Source organism: Trachymyrmex septentrionalis, unplaced genomic scaffold, assembly GCF_001594115.1.
Source record: "Trachymyrmex septentrionalis isolate Tsep2-gDNA-1 unplaced genomic scaffold, Tsep1.0 scaffold14, whole genome shotgun sequence".
NCBI classification, from domain to species: domain Eukaryota; kingdom Metazoa; phylum Arthropoda; class Insecta; order Hymenoptera; family Formicidae; genus Trachymyrmex; species Trachymyrmex septentrionalis.
The window spans coordinates 1,593,404-1,606,548 of NW_017304543.1; positions in this window are offsets into that span (position 1 = coordinate 1,593,404).

The following is a 13,145-nucleotide window of genomic DNA, read 5'->3' on the forward strand; positions in this document are numbered from 1 at the left end:
GCGTTCGTGCGCGGAGACCTCCTCCTCCTCCTCCTCCTCCTCCTCCTTTTTCCTTCCACTCGGTCGCCGTGTCTGCGGGTGGGTGAAACAGTCGTGTGCGTGCACATGCCTACCGAGTGGAACTCTCTCGCGAGATAATTTGCGAGGGATGATGCTTCGCGTGCGAGTCGACTCGAAGTCCAATCTACTAAGGATCTACTTGAAATCTTTGGCGATGACTCGCCTAGATGCGTTTAGGGACGTTGAACGCGAGAAGCACACAAATTGTTCTATTGATTTTAATATTTTACCGCAATAGGTACGTATATCTTAGAAAATTTAATATTAACGTTTATGTTTATTAATTGTCACGTAATCATTGAAGAATATAATTCATTGTGAAAAGAAGTGAACTTGGAATTGTGTAAAAAAAAAAAATATCTATGATAGAATTATGAAGGGAATGACAGAGATATGGTACGATTTATAAAGAGGACAAAAAATTAAAATTTTTAATGTACGAATAAATGTTGAAATAATAAAGTAAAACTGACAAATTATTTCCAATCGGTAATATATGGCTAAAATATTACATTTTGCATTTGCAAATAATTGACGTAATACTTTTACCTTTCAGCTATAATTCTCATATAATTTATTTTACAATCTTATGTCTTGTTAAAATGTGAAAATTACGCTCGTTAAATATTTCGATCTGTCATATAAGTACTTATTTTGCACACTGATACATGACAATCTTTTCGTATCTCTTCTCAGAATAATTTCGGTGTGCTCCGCGCTGGCACCTTTTAATCAATGTTACTAATTTAATTTGGCCTGTCACATTAATTCTCATTAATCATCCGATTCCACATTCAAACTCGTCTCAAAGATTCGATTAAAACTGACATGAATACCAGTGGCAGACATACCAGACGAGAATCTTTATGCTTCCGGGGCGTAATCAATCCCGAGACTCACTTGTGCCCTTACCGAAATTGGAAAATATAATAATGGGAGAAGTAATCACGTTTCAAGTCAATGCTCTGATCGCACTCGGTGATGTTCAATGACATCTTCAACTTTGCACATTTGGAAGATAAATATTTATGTTGGCGCGAAAGTAGCTGGTCGATGAATAAGAAGTATATACGTGTCCACTGAGCTATTTAATACGGTAAATAGCAAGAAACGAGAAAAGGAGGAGGAAGTGATGGAGAATCTCCGGTAATCTAGATCGGCATGAATCTAGCGGGCCATTTCTAACAGCGTGTTGAACGAAAAGAAGAGAGAGAGAGAGAGAGAGAGAGAGACGAGCTAGCCTCGTGATACCGATAGCATGTCCGTCCCAGGACCTACAGGAATCCGAAAACACGCGCCTTCAGGTTCGTAACAAGATCCCGTTAAGACTCGGTTGGTTGGTCTCGGGAGAGCGCAATCTTCGAAATCAAACGAAGACATAGATCATTCTAAAAATACGGTCTCACTACCGCTGCCGCTGTCGCTGCAGCCGTTGTCGCCGTAACCTTCACCTTCTTCATCTTCCTCGTCGGACATCGTCAGAGTAGATAATACAAAGCGTCAGGACGATAAGGTATTCGCATAACTCCTTTTGAATTATTTGAGTTATTTCACTATTAGATACGGTATGCGGCTCTTGCGAACTACGACGACGACGACGACGCCGCCGAAGCAAACATTCGAGCACGACGCGACGCTGTAGCCTCGTGCTCTCGCGGCTTTAGTGTGTCTCCGAAATTGTGCGTTCTAATCCTCTTATAAAACGCCCTTTCGTTATTAATAACGCGCGTCAGAAAGTGCTTTATGCCCGCGTCGATGTTGACACATAGCGATTAGCGGAAGTAATAATCCCGTTAATTCGGTAATAATTAGAGAACCGAGAGTGATATATACATTAATCACGATTGCAATAAAAAAGATGATATAACAGGAAGTTTCTACCAGGAAATATAATTAATATGTTGTAATGTAATTAACAGCTCATTGATGTCGAATAATGTCTAATGTTTACAGAAGGGATTAATTGGAGCTTTAAAGGCATAAATTGTAGGAGAAGCTCATACTTTGAATTATGATGATAAGGTCTGCCGAAGTCTGGTCTCAGCCGTTCCGTCTGTGTTGTACTCTGAAAATAACTCTCGTGTTCTATTTAATCAAATCTCCATTTTTCATCCCCGGCGATCGCACATCTCCGGACTATTGTCCGCGTCGGCGCCAGGAAAGTGCGCGCATCAGGCGTCGTCCAGCTGATAATTGTAAGTGAGCGCTCAGCTCGAGCGGACGCACGAGGTGTGACGACGGCGCGTCTCGGCGATTATCACGTCCGTCACGATTATGCGAACCGTCACGTACCGACGACGACGACGACGACGACGACGACGACGACGACGACGTTGTCGGGCGAAAGAGAGACCAGGCGATTCCCCATGTGCAACGCGTCGTCGTCTTCGGTCATCATACAACGGTATGCATGGCGGATTGCTAATTTTTATAACTGTTTTCCACAAACAACCGCTTTTTCCGGTCTCTATGAATTACGCTCATCTTCGCGAATGGTGACTTCCCAGCACCCGAGGTTGAGATAATTTTTCTGCCTTTCTCTACTCCGTAAAATAAATATGATAATCAAAAGTGCGTCAAATATTTCTAACTGATAATATCAAAAATTATATTATTCTATGAAATATTTCTAGATACTCACAGAAAAGATTTCAGATTCAATGCTGTTATTCTTCGATCTATCGTAAAATAGGATCGCTATAAGGACAATATATCTATTTGATTGTTGACAGAAGGATATTTTACTTTAAAATGAAAAGTTTCTGAATTAAAATGAAACTATCTTGGACATCAGTTTCGTGGTAAATACTGTGGCGTCAGCATCGTGATTTGTACCATCAAGCCAGAAATACAATTGAAAGTATAGATAATAGAAACAGGGAATAAGAGATTTCAACACCTATCAGAAAGCATCCATTCTAATATAATATAATATACATGGTTCCTGATAGATTGAAATTTGTTATTTCCTGTTCCTATTGCCTGTGCTTTCCATTGTGTTTCCGGCTTCAGGTAAAGATTTATTCCAAATGTAAAGAATGTAACTTATCAAATATGTATTACTCTCTCAAGACAATAAGGTTCGATTTTATTTAATTGAGAGAGAAGAATAGGAATTATTGATCTTAATATTTATTCATCTTAATTATTTATTGCTTTTACAAAAATACTCTTTATCAGAAATCTTTTCTGAAAGAGTAATTGCGAAGTTTGAACTTTTTGTTAATTTTGATATAAATCCGTATGATTAATCTCTTATTGCAAAATGTGGGACACCTATGAGACCCATGGAAAATAATCTATATATTTTTACTGTTTGTTTCTTCACAATTTTCTTTGTCTTTCTTCATGATCCCGTCTTTCTCTATCTTACGCATGCGTTCTCCATCTATTTCTCGTTCCCGGAGAAAGAAGCACAACTTTTTACCCGGTCGCCTCGTTTGAAGGTTCAACGTCGCACATTCTTTCTCCTTCTCTCTCTTTCTATCTTTTTCCCCCCGCTTGTTTCCTGCTTCCTCTCGGTCGACGGCATCTTCGTTTGTTGCTTACGCGTCCTCGTCGCTCGCTCCTTAATCGAGGCGACAGTGCTTGGCCGGGACATTAGCCGCTCACCGCCATGAAACTTCGTTCGACCGTATTAACTATGGCCGCGCGATTGTTCGCGCCGCGCCGAGACGGCCGCGTGATGATTTCACCGGAAACCCGCGACGCGGTGCGTAAACAGCGTGTCCACCGATAGTCGACACTGGACAATCGCTGATGGGTATCGAAATGGTCGACGCGCTCACAAGAAAGCACACAGGCCAGAGAAATTTGTGTAGAGAAATAATCCTTCCCACGCGAATTTCTTTCTGTTTTTGGGTCAGATGAAAATGATGATGAGTCTGATTCATTTGAATGATTTGAGAAATTTTTATAAGATTGAGACACTCTAAATGTCGTGATAATCCCGTATCCTTCCCGTTTCATCGTCGCAGTTAGTTACAAAACTTTAGGAACGCGATATATATTTTTAGGTTTTATTTATTTTAAATTTATCAAATTCAATTTTTGCGCATAGACTTATCAAGATTTAATTATTTTTTTGATCATCGTGTAATTTCAGATAATAGAAGTATTATTGTTGTGCACAAAATTCATTTGGTCTATACAGAATTTGTTACAATTTGCTATCTATTAAAGTTGGGTATACCATATGACTAAATATTTTAAGTTAATATAAATGCACCTAATTAAGATTGTGTCTTAATTATATAAAATTTTAATTTTTCAATTTTGCAGACGTACAAGTCTATATTCGCATTACTAAATGCTAAAAACTGATACCTGGAGTAGATTGTGAACTTCGTGAAATTTAATTAATGAGTATTTAAAGAACGTTGCTATTGAAAGCGGATCTAAAAGGAACAATTGATCGTGCCCTGCGAGCGTCTTGACTATTTTTAATTCCCCTTACTTTCAGGTACAGACAGCCTGTAAATAGTTCGCGTTTTTCCTAAGCGCGATTGTAAAATATATTTAATCGGGCGATTTCATTTATCGCCTCGCCGAGAGAAGACATCATCGTGCGCGTATATGCACGGATGCATCTTTTTCCTTTTATCCCATAGGCCCTCGGCGAGCATTAGGCGCGATTACCGCTCGGTTATTATTATTCCGGCAGGTTAAAAGCGTCGGGTGTCGCTACGGGGCGTCGTGACTGTCTTGGAAGTCGTTACCCGGGCTTTTCGCCGAGAAAAGTCGGTCGTAGATCGCGCGTTTAAGCCCAGGTTCATGTCGGCCGCACGACGGCCGTTACAACATATTATAGAAACATAATGTGGTGCAAGGCGGGGGTGCAGCGGAGACGTTGTGGAGATGTGGAGGGTGTATGTATGTACAAGGCTAAGCGCGGCACAGCTTCTTCGACGGCTTCTGCGAGTTTGGCTTCTGCTTATCTGTCACGCGGCACAGTGTACCTTTTAACTTACATTCCTAGTCGTTCTGCTCTCACGCGCACATTAATAATAATATTCTTCGTTGCCATGTCGTGCGTCTAGGCCAGGGGCAGCGACCGAGAACAAGAAGTTCACGTGTCGCCTAAATGAAACGACGAAGAACGCAATCTCTCTTGAGATCTTCCTAATACTTTCAATGTAGTTAGTCGCAACAGTTTTATGAGAACAACTCACTTGGCAGAAATACAAATTTCTTACAATCTATTTTTTTATGCCCTCGTAATGTATTTATCGTACCCTGCGATAAAAAGAAGGATATCGTAATTTCTTTTAAATAAGTTCTTTAGTATGAAAAATTAATAATCCTGTTTTGATATGTGAGATTGCGAGATGTAAAAATTCTGTCCAAGCATATAAAATGTTTAGTTATTATGTTTAGTTATTTATACGTGAAACGATTTAAATGAATTATTTTACCTATATCTGACCTTTTTGCCTGATATGTCTATGAAAAATCATCTTTAAAGTATCTCATCTGTGTGTATGCAAGTTCGCCATTTCGTCGAGCGTATTAAAACGAAAGTCCTCTCGCACTCGGTCGCCCGCTCATTGAACATCGCGACGCAGCGATGGCTGTTCAATGGCTCGTGGAGAAGTGCCGCGCATCCGGTGAAATTCCAGTGGCGTTCTGTATCATGGTCTCTCGCGGATGTGTGCATCTCCTGGATTTTCCTCATTCCCCTTCAACTCGACGCTTCCTCGTCCCCCCCCGGTTTTCGTCTATTCGTCCTGTTTTCAGTCGCTTAGCGCGGAGATTTGATTTGTCGCGCCGCGTTCGTGGTTTTGAGCTACGATAATGGCGCCTTCACGGGTTTACACCAAGGTCCGTCGTCTCTACGAGTTAAGCGGCGAACATCCGTCCGACAGTACACAAGGATATGTTATGCTCGAGTTCATTTCGCGCCGCGATTCCGAGCCAGGCGTTCAAGGAGGAATCCTTTCTCCTCCCGAGTCACTCACTTACGAAGAACAACTGCTTCAATTTAAGTCTATGCGCGCAGTAAAATTGCGACGGAATGAGAGAAGACGGAAGAAAATTTGTCCGATTGGAGGATTACACGGACATTCCGTCTTACAAAGCTCTTTACAAGTAAAAGGAATGTTTTTTTTTTCTCATCGAAAATATCTATATCTATTACGTTCATAGACAATCTGATAATCAATAAAATATTTGTTCTACATTATTTTTCCAATTTTTATATCGACGAAAACTTGCTAAAAGAGAAATAACTGATAGAAAGAGTTTATACAAAAAACGACAAGTATTTCCCTTTTGAATAGACCGCGTGATAGCTGTTTTATGAGTATAAAAGATCTGTTTTCTATAGCTGAGCTAGTATAATACATTTTTGGAATTTAAAATGCAATAGGTACATGTTTGATTTAAGATGACAGACAATGATATTCAACGGAGACTATAGGGACTGTAGTGTAACTGTAATAAGAAATCTGCTTGCAATCAATATCAGTTTTTCAACTACTTCTTTTTCTTATAATATTTCTTTAATCTAAACAACGTCAAAAATAAAAAACATGTTTTTGTCCCTGTTAGTGTCCTCTAAGCGGCAATAGCCCTATTAATATGTCCCCAATTTGTGTGCTTATCCACATTTGACTCATTTTAACATATAGTTACTAAAATAGATAATTAATTTAAGCTAATTGTTTATAAATATTACATAAATCATTATTTCAATTATATTTATTTACACACATTAATAAGGACAAGCTTAAAATTGTGCGGTACGTATTACTGGATTCACATAAATTCCTCGTATCTTTCGAAAAATATTTAAAATACTATAATACTATTATAAAAAAATAAAATATTATCTTTGGTATCGTGTGTATGCGTTAATAATTTAACTTGACAAAAGAAAATTTTTTTTTCCTATTTATTCGTGCTAGTTTTCTTTATGACTTATCGAAATACAAAAGCACACTAATAGGAACAGGCACAGTAATTGGGGGGGGGGGGACAGTTACCCTATTATTTGTAATCTGTGTTCAGCCATAATGTCGTCATCATCCTTGTCGATTATGATTCGGTTGGCTATATGTTTTTATTACAGGATCCGTGCTTTACGTGTCCACGAGTCTTCGCCAACGAGAATCGCGAAAGTAATGACACGGTCGGATGCGGTCGAGAGGCGTCGATCTACGGGAGAATAAATTTGCTTACCGGTTTCACGAACCGCCGCTACCCCGTCGCGCGTCGTCTGATGAACGACGAATCGTCATCGCCAAGCCGTCTTTCTCGAAACCGTCCTCCGCGCGAGGTTCTCACGAATCCGCTTCTAGACCGCCTCCACGGGTTTAGCAATTAATTATTTTAGTGTTCACCTGCGATGTAGTGTAACTACGAGCTGGGTCGCAATGCTCGCTCTTACGCGTCTTGCTCAATATATTACGATTTATGAGACAGGACCACTTACTCGTAACAGGAACAACATTGAATTCGAGACAGCACAGGCGAAAGATGAGAAATTTTAGGAAAGAAGTCTTAGGCTGATATTTATAGTTAATTCTTGTATTTCAGACTGTTTTAAGTGCAGTCTTAAAAATGTCATAAGTCGATCAGGGAGCTGTATCTAAGATATTAGACATCTTAAGATAGTCTTAAAGTAGAACTATGAATATTGCCCTTAATCTCTTTAATTTTTATCTCTTTAACTTATTTGTAGGGCATTTAATGTATCGGCAAAAATTGATAAAATTACGACGCTGTGGTTAACGTGTATAATTGTATTTTCAATTTCTGTAATGTCAATTTAATTAAAATTTTGTATTTAAACATAACAATTCTTATTTGTACCGTTTTGATTTCCGCTAACTACGCTTTGCAATTAATGTGCGGAAGAAGAAGAAGATTATGTGCATCACACGGATAGAAAGATATAGGCACACGGGCGCCATGGCTATAGCTGCCAAGTGTGTAATAAGATATCCGCGGATACTCGAAGTCCTCAATTGGCTAATTTACCGGCAGTTAGCGGCTATCCGAGCGCTTAGGTCATCCCAACGTGGCGGGGCATTCGGCCTGAATAATTTATAACTGCCTGTTTACGAGAATTGAGAATAATGAATTTCAACGGCTCACACTCCGACGGCATCATTGACGGGCTACATTCGGTCAACGGGTCGACTCGGATGTTCGTTATTAGGCGATACGATGACGCGACGTGACATTCGCAAATAACATCCTTTTTCGAAGCGCTCTCGGCTGACGTGAGATGGTGTAATATGAGTGCGTAATGCGCGGTTCTCATCGAGCATCGTGTCGAGGACAAAATGCCTACTGTACGCTGTCGATCCGAAGAAAATTTATGGGAACGATAGATATTACAAGCACGTTTTCTGGGAAACGTCTGTTATGCGATTCCCCGATCTCGAATAAGACGTGTTCAAACCTCTGATGAATTCCACACTCACATCGCGTTAGAGGAACATCGCATATTTCTGAGGAATTAATTAATTTTTACTACACCTTTTTTATTTTTACGCCACGTAAGAATTTTACATATATAATTAAGATACAAAACGAGGATAGCTGCTTACGCACACATACTTAATACAATTATTTTAAGTATCTTTTTTTTTCACATAATAATCATTTATCAAAATTATTTGCTTATGGTTATTAAACTGGCTGGTCGCATTTTTTCTCTCTCAAAGTAGACCTCATTCGCGAGTCTCTCAAGTCAATAGTCCGGTTAGTCCATATTTTCCATCCGTCCTCGCTAATACACGTCGAATACGGCGATCACGCGTGGGTGTCCGGCATCGGTCCGCTTCCGGTAGGCGAGCTCTGTGCCGTGGTCGGCGAGAAGTGGAGGATGGCAGAGATGATCCGAGCGAGACGAGGAGAGACGGCGGAACCGGACAGCCCAACGTAAGTGAGCAGTCAGAGAGATGGCGCCTAATAGATTGGTTTGTAGGTGGACGCATTATCTCTCGCACGCGGACAGTACCGACACACTTGACGCACGCTTGATCGCGCTCATGGCATCGCTTCGTGTACGTGTATCGCGGGCGATACGAGCGAAGCGAGGCCGAGGGCGGAAATTAGTAATGTAGCAATGAGCACCGTGCTGACTAAAGCCCAACGAGCCGTAGCTTTGGATGGCACGGTGGGACGCTTGAGAGGTGGAAGAGTGGCGCTGGTCCGGGAGAGAGGAGGAGACGAGAGAGTCGCATCATGACCATCTTGTTTGACGAGTGAGCCACTAAAGAGAACGGCGGAAATTAAGGAGCTTGGCGATACGTAAATTGTCACCGTGTATTACTTTAATTATTTTAACTTTCAGTCGGCCGCTTCGCGACTATCGCAACATACGATATAATCGTTAAATTGATTTAATTATAGTACGCTTAGTCTCTTCTTTCGGAAATTGTTATGGGCCGTATTCACGAAGATGTTACGGAATGTTGCCTTTATGGAACGTTTCGGCGATAAGATTTCTAATGTGGTAACATTACTATCGCAGCGATAACTTTTTAATACTATGCTTTGTTTCTCATAAATTGCTGTATTATTTAGTAATGTAAAATTAAGCATTATATATTAATTTTGCGAAGCGCAGCTGTGCAATATTAATCGATATTTCGTGAAAATCGACTTGTGCTTGTGAAACCGTCGTAAAATCAACGAGAGATACTCGCGCTTGCGAAAATTCTTTCTCTTCTTTTCCGATATATAAAAAGCGAAACGAGTGTAAAAAGCGACATCGCGAATCTAATCGACAGCTTCATAAAATTGAACCCATAAAATCATAAAATCAACTCCGTCTGAAATAGCCCGCCAGGAAAATATTTACAGTCCTTTTTGGCCGCTCTCGTTCCTGCAATCCTTCGCCAAGTAGCAATGGGTTTGAGTGGCAACCAAATTTTTTGGTACAGAAAATTTTCTGCTTTTGAAAATTCCCAGGAATAAAAATAAACAAGTTACATTTCGAACAACATAATCTGATCGGAAATATTACATATCGTGTTGAATATTCTCGCTCAGTATTTTTAATTCTTTATTTTATTAGTTTTTAGTCTTAATTTTAGAATTTTTCAATTTTATTGTAAATAATAAAAGTATTATTCATCTTATATGCATTTAAATCATTAATTTTACAAAAATATTAAGTTTGAACGATAAACAAACCAATCGCTCGAAATCCTTCTTTCCTTTTGGAAGGACTTTGATTGGCTTCCACAATTCTTCTTGAATCTAAAAATGAAATTGGCCACCGACCGATTTCGTTTATTCTATTCGGTCGTACTTTTTGGCAAAATATATACATGTTTCCCTGCCGCTAATTCGAAATCCGAAGATTCGAGACACGCGGTCGGTGGTCAACGCCGCCGGTTATCTAGGAGCTTTTACTACCAGCGCCAATACTCACTTTAGTGGCGGATCGATTCGAAGATATGCAAGCAATAAGCGTTTAATTGCACGGGATTCCTCATCGTAGCAGTCTCTTTAGAGCCGCCAGCAGTCCTGCGGACTATAAAAGGCATCGGACCTATAAAATGCATCCTTGGCTGGACGGTCGTTTCTGCACCATTGTATGCATGCGTATGCGCCCCTCTCTTAAGCTTCCATCTCTGTCCCTCTGCCTCTTTCCTTTTCTCACACTTCCTCTTAATCGTTCTTTATCCATCTCCTTTGCCCTCTGCCTCGCGTTATCCATCTTCCCTTTCTATTTGATTGGTCGCTGCTCTTGCACGCGGATCTCGTATAAGAACAAAGATATGATTTTACTGTCGGTACGACTCATCTTACCACACATATATTTACACTTACACACTCGCAATCTCATCTATATACTTTACGCTCTTGAGTTTACCATTGACTCAACGTCTGATTAAATAAAAGTTTCCATAATGTGCAAATATACGTGTTAGCGTTTTTATATGCCATAATGATGCTATTAATTGATATTATCGATTATTTAAAAGTAGATATCGATTATTTATAATTTATAAAATTACATGAAGGCATTAGGAGATTAAATAAAGGAAAATATGAGTAACTGAGCGCTGTAATTAGTTTGCAAATAAAATGTAAACGTTATTAATTAATATTAATTAATTGTAAGTAAAAATATAAATATCATTTAATACGCAGAATGTTTCGACTCTTCTTAGAGTCATCCTCAGCTTACAATTGGTGAAGATATTTGCATCCTTACGATAGGGATATCTATCTTTGATTAGAATGCAATAACAAAGAATATACTTCTAAAATCCATATTGGTTGAATCAATTCGCAGAGAGGAGAGCCATCCTTAGAATTAACGCAAGCGGTGACATGGTCGAATTTACTTTGTTTATAGACCTTTTTGCATGAACCAAAAGTAAGCATAATTAAGAGAAAATGTTGAGAGAAGCTGCGCGTAGATACGCAGATTAAATTGTTGAACATTTATATAAATTAATTTAGATCTCTCAAGAACGCTCACGATACTGCGATTTTCCCGTTATTACTGCATATACAGACAGGAAGAGATGAAAGATTAGTATTTGTACAGAGTAGAAATGTTTTATTAACAAATAACTCAGTATTTACGAACGTCTTTCGTAAATCTTTATAATAAAATATAATTTATAATAATATATATATGTGATGTGGATTTCGATTGAACACGAGTAATAAGTTGAATGTTTTGTTTTAAAGAAATAAGTGAAGTAGCCTTATTGACATTGCACGTGTGTAGAAAATGCAGGATTGAGATATCGTGATAACCTTCTCTAATACGAAATAATATATACGGAATATCAATGAAAACAATTTCCCTCGGTTACCTTCGGTATCCTTATTAAATGGTAGGACCATTAAAAACCTGTTATCCAATTAACCGCAACTAATTAAGTAACTCGATACATTGATTTCATTCCGTTTTCATACGCGGTATTTTAGCAAGATCGCGTAATGTCTCATTCCTCTGGTAGTCACAGATATATATTTCGACATATTTATTACCCCTAGGAAAACTTAATAATTTTGTGCGCGGCGGGCAGGGGGATCTACTCGGGCGTGGCTTGATAACGAATACCGATTGTAATTACTTCGTCGGCCATGCACCGGGAGAAAGATACATATTTGCTTAATCGGCTAGCGCACCAGCGCGCCGGAAAGAAGTGGAACACAGTAAGATATCCTATTAATTAAGACTCTCCAGATGGCTGAAATTACTTCGTCTCCGGAGCTTCGCTCATGTTGAATATCCCCTTCGATTTGACGTCGTCGAAGGAACTTATATCTATTATAACTATTACATCTCGCTGAACTTATTATCCCGCATAAAGACTCGCGCAACGCCGGAAATCGTCTAATTTTATTCCAGTACTCTGCTATTATAATGCAGAACTAATTTAGTTACCTTTATGAAAAATTAATCCAAGAGTTGATAACGCTGGCTGATATTTGCGATACGATTTAAAGAATATAACGCAAAATTATTTGGTGCAGCTTGTTCGATATTTGTGTATTTATAGAAATGCCTAGAGAATTTACGTTCGCAAACGTTAATCAGTGTATGATGCTGTTCACCAGCGATTGCTCGAAGCGCAGATTTTATATTCGTGTTTGCCCGCCGCACTGATTCATACAAGCGGTTACGTAACGAAGTAACAACGAAAGCGTCGTCGTTTCGCGGTGGAGCCACAATTTCCCCAGCGCTCTTCAAGAAAATCAGATAAACCTTCGACGATTTTAGTAACGATTACTCCGCAGCCCGGAGAGCAACATCTCGCTAATGCACAATTGTGCAAGCGCGCCGGCTGCTCGGCGACGAAACGGAGCGAGGGGAAGTAAGGGGAGCCTCCTCGCAAGAGAGGAGAAGGATATAAAATTAATAGTGATCTAGATTTCTAGATTGCGGGGAATGCGAGCAATTGCGAATCGTGGGAGTGTGGGCCTCGCGAAGGGAGAGGCGATATATGAAATTTAATACGTTCGACACGGAGACGCGCGCGAGAGCAGACGAGAATGAGTGAACACGACGGGGGTGGGAGGGAGGGAGGGAGGGAGAGAGAGAGAGGATATTTCAGAAGAGAGGCGTGCGAGAGCGAAGAGGAATAGATAGGTGGCGAGGG